Consider the following 4,757-nt stretch of genomic DNA (forward strand, 5'->3'; position numbering starts at 1 on the left):
AGGTGGAAACTTAGTACCCATATGAGCCACAGAGACGTTAGAAAGAATTTTTTCAGTGTCAGAGTAGTTAATAAATGGAATGCACTAGGAAGTGATGTGGTGGAGGCTGACTCCATACACAGTTTCAAATGTAGGTATGATAGAGCCCAGTAGGCTCAGGAATCTGTACACCAGTTGATTGACAGTTGAGAGGCGGGACCAAAGAGCCAAAGCTCAACCCCCGCAAGCACAATTAGGTGAGTACAATTAGGTGAGTACTGTACTATGTTCCTCGCCCTAACCTAGTCACTCAGTATTATTCACTCATTTATCTATGTCTTGTCTATTTATGTCTTAAAGGTTACAAGACGTACATTAGTCAATACAATTGGTGCTTAAAATGTTAAGGATCTCTTGTGAAACACGGGTATTAATCAAAAAAATTATTATGTAAAATAAATAAAAAAGGCCCAAGGGCCATGAAGTAACAAGAATGCAAGGCTGGCACAAGCTGGCGTAAGTAGAGAAGACGGAAGATTCTTCATATTAAAAGACCCTGCTTCTCCAAGATGGCAGTCACACCCTGCTTGCCCTGGACAATCACCATATGGAGAAGGACTCTTTACTGTGAAGGGAAGTCCACAAATGCAATGCCAGCATGAGTCAGTCTTGAAGGGTTAACGATGATGGCACCCTCACAGTAACACACAAGCCGAGCAAGCCCAGTGAGGAAGACCTGTTGATGGGAAGGAGGAGAATCATTAGTCACAACAAAATCCACATAGAAACAAAGGAGAGAAAAAAAATAAAGTGGATGTCTTCTTTTTGTATAGACATAATAAATATTGCCATTTGGCTATGTATTTATATGATATATAATAGAATACAGCATAAAACAAAATAAGAGGGGTGGTAGGAGAAGAAAAGATTAGTGTTCAGTGAGAATCCACAAGGTCTTCTCTGAATACTCTTTATTTTCTTCAAGGCTGTGGGTCCCTACAATTGCACCAGAGGTGGTACACACCCCTATTATTATTTAAACAGGTGAGTACACACACGGTGTTAGCAAACTTAGCCTCCAAACACACACACACACATGGTATCAGCAAACTTAGCCTCCAAACACACACACACACATGGTATCAGCAAGCTTAGCCTCCAAACACACACACACATGGTATCAGCAAGCTTAGCCTCCAAATACACACATGGTATCAGCAAGCTTAGCCTCTAAACACACACACACACACACACAAACGGTATCAGCAAGCTTAGCCTCCAAACACACACACACACATGGTATCAGCAAGCTTAGCCTCCAAACACACACACACACATGGTATCAGTAAGCTTAGCCTCCAAACACACACACACACATGGTATCAGCAAGCTTAGCCTCCAAACACACACACACACATGGTATCAGCAAGCTTAGCCTCCAAACACACACACACACACACACACACACACACACACACACACACATGGTATCAGCAAGCTTAGCCTCCAAACACACACACACACACACATGGTATCAGCAAACTTAGCCTCCAAACACACACATACACACATGGTATCAGCAAGCTTAGCCTCCAAACACGCACACACACACACACATGGTATCAGCAAGCTTAGCCTCCAAACACACACACACATGGTATCAGCAAGCTTAGCCTCCAAACACACACACACACACATGGTATCAGCAAGCTTAGCCTCCAAACACACACACACATGGTATCAGCAAGCTTAGCCTCCAAACACACACACACACACATGGTATCAGCAAGCTTAGCCTCCAAACACACACACACATGGTATCAGCAAGCTTAGCCTCCAAACACACACACACATGGTATCAGCAAGCTTAGCCTCCAAACACACACACACACACATGGTATCAGCAAACTTAGCCTCCAAACACACACACACACACATGGTATCAGCAAGCTTAGCCTCCAAACACACACACACATGGTATCAGCAAGCTTAGCCTCCAAACACACACACACATGGTATCAGCAAGCTTAGCCTCCAAACACACACACACACACATGGTATCAGCAAGCTTAGCCTCTAAACACACACACACATGGTATCAGCAAGCTTAGCCTCCAAACACACACACACAGAAAATGGGGACATTGAAACAGTTGATAAACTTGATTTCAAGAGAGAGAGGTCACTATGGGGAACTTCAAATTTTTTTTAATAAGTAATTAGGCAGACTTGTTGCTAGACAGGGAAGTAAATTAAATGTATGCCAAATTTTGCAAAATATACAATGAAGGCACACAAACATTCATACCAAAACAGAGATGCAGGGCCAGAAAACAGGATTGGTTCAACAGAAATTGAGAGAGGGCCACAGACCAAAAGACACAAAAATGGAATGAAAGACATTGAAAAACTACAAGCAGATGTCAACAAAGTTTTCGATTGGGCAGCAGAAAATAACATGATTTTTAACAGTGATAAATTTCAGGTATGGCAAAAATGAGGATCTGAAACATAATACAGGGTACAAAACACAATCGAATCTTCCCATAGTAGAAAACAGCATGTCAAGGATTTGGGAATAATGATGTCCGACGATCTAATGTTTAGGGAGCTAATGTTTATAATGTTTAGGGACCAAGCAAATATTGCGTCAGCCAGAAAAATGATCGGATGGATTACGAGAACTTTCAAATCCAGGGATCCCATCACAATGGTTGTACTCTTCAAGTCACTTATGTTGTCCCGTCTCGAGTACTGCTCAGTATTCACTTCCCCCTTCAGAGCAGGAGAGATTGCTGAAATAGAGGGAATACAGAGAACATATACGGCACGCATAGACGAGATAAAACACCTAAATTATTGGGATCGTCTCAAAGCTCTCCAAATGTACTCTCTAGAAAGGAGACGAGAGAGATACCAAATAATATACACATGGAAGATACTGGAGGGCCAGGTCCCAAATCTACACAGTAAAATAACAACGTACTGGAGTGAACGATATGGAAAAAAATGCAAGATTGAACCAGTGAAGAGCAGAGGTGCCACAGGCACAATCAGAGAGCACTGTATAAACATCAGAGGTCCGCGGTTGTTCAACGTCTTCCCAGCGACTATAAGAAATATTGCCGGAACAACCGTGGACATCTTCAGGAGAAAACTGGACTGTTTTCTAAGAGAAGTTCCGGATCAGCCGGGCTGTGGTGGGTATGTGGCCCTGCGGGCCGCTCCAAGCAACAGCCTGGTGGACCAAACTCTCACAAGTCGAGCCTGGCCTCGGGCCGGGCTTGGGGAGTAGAAGAGCAGAACCCCATCAAGCAGGTATCAACATAGAAAGAAGCCAAACCCCCAATCATACCAGCGATACAAAGATGCGAGAAACAACTATACAGCAGTAAGGGAAGAGGCAGAAAGAAATTTTTAAAAAGGGATAATGGATAAATGTAAAACAGAACTGGGCCTATTCTACAAATTCATAAACAACAAATTGCAGGTAAAGGATAATATCCAGAGGTTGAAAATAGGAAACAGATTCACAGAAAATGATAATGCAATGTGTGAAACATTAAACCAAAAGTTCCAAAGTGTGTTTATACAAAATGAAATCTTAAGAGAACCAGACACAATAAGAATTTCTGAGAACATCATAGAGCGTATAGAGGTGTCTAGAGATGAAGTGGAAAATATGCTAAAGGAGCTAAGTAAGAACAAAGCAGTTGGTCCAGATGGAGTTTCACCATGGGTTCTGAGAGAATGTGCACCTGAGCTCAGCCTTTCACTTCACCTGATCTTTCAGGCATCCCTGTGTATAGGAGTCATAGCAAACATGTGGAAAAAGGCTAACATAGTTCCAATCTACAAAAGTGGCAACAGGGAAGACCCCACCCCTCTCAGTTATAGACCTGAATCATTGACAAGTGTAACAGTGAAAAGATTGAAAAAAAAAAATAATAAAAACTAAATGGGTAGAACACCTGGAGAGAAATTATATAATATCACACAGACAGTATTGTTTTCGATCTGGAAGATCCTGTGTATCGAATTTACTCAGTTTCTATGATTGAGCCACAGAGATTTTAAAGGAAAAAGGTAGTTGGGTCGACTGCATCTATCTAGACATAAAAAAGGCTTTCGACAGAGTTCCACATAAGAGGTTGTTCTGGAAACTAGAAAATTTTGGATGGGTGACAGGTAAGCTTCTAACATGGATGAAAAATTTTCTGACTGATAGAAAAATGAGGGCAGTAATCAGAGGCAATCAGACTGGAGAAGTGTCACAAGTGGAGTACCACAGTACATGCACCAGAAATGTTCATTGTCTACATAAATGATCTACCAGTTGGAATACAGAATTATATAAACATGTTTGCTGATGATGCTAAGATAATGGGATGGATAAGAAATTTAGATGATTGTCATGCCCTTCAAGAAAACCTGGACAAAATAAATATATGGAGCACCACTTGGCAAATGAAATTTAATGTGAATAAATGCCATGTTATGGAATGTGGAATAGAACATAGATCCCACACAACCTACAAATTATGTGAGAAATCTTTATATAATTCTGATAAAAGAAAGAGGTCTAGGGTTGATTCTAGATAGAAAACTATCACTTGAGGCCCACATAAAGAACGTTGTGTGAGGAGCCTATGCCACGCTTTCTAACTTCAGAATTTCGTTTAAATACATGGATGGCGAAATACTAAAGAAATTGTTCACGAGTTTTTTTCGGCCAAGGCTAGAATATGCAGCAGTTGTGTGGTGCCCATATCTTAAGA

The 4,757-nt window shown here is 41.2% G+C and overlaps 1 long non-coding RNA gene across 2 annotated transcripts in view; it reads right to left on the reverse strand.

Moving 5' to 3' along the window:
* Positions 1-435: 435 nt before the first annotated feature.
* The window catches only part of LOC138360840 (uncharacterized), an 8,520-nt gene continuing 4,198 nt past the window's right edge, over positions 436-4,757 (reverse strand). For both annotated transcript variants that reach the window (XR_011226692.1, XR_011226693.1), the window contains exon 3: positions 436-715. This is a non-coding gene — a long non-coding RNA (uncharacterized lncRNA). The remainder of the gene's footprint in view (positions 716-4,757) is intronic.

Source organism: Procambarus clarkii, unplaced genomic scaffold (assembly GCF_040958095.1).
Source record: "Procambarus clarkii isolate CNS0578487 unplaced genomic scaffold, FALCON_Pclarkii_2.0 HiC_scaffold_124, whole genome shotgun sequence".
NCBI lineage: Eukaryota > Metazoa > Arthropoda > Malacostraca > Decapoda > Cambaridae > Procambarus > Procambarus clarkii.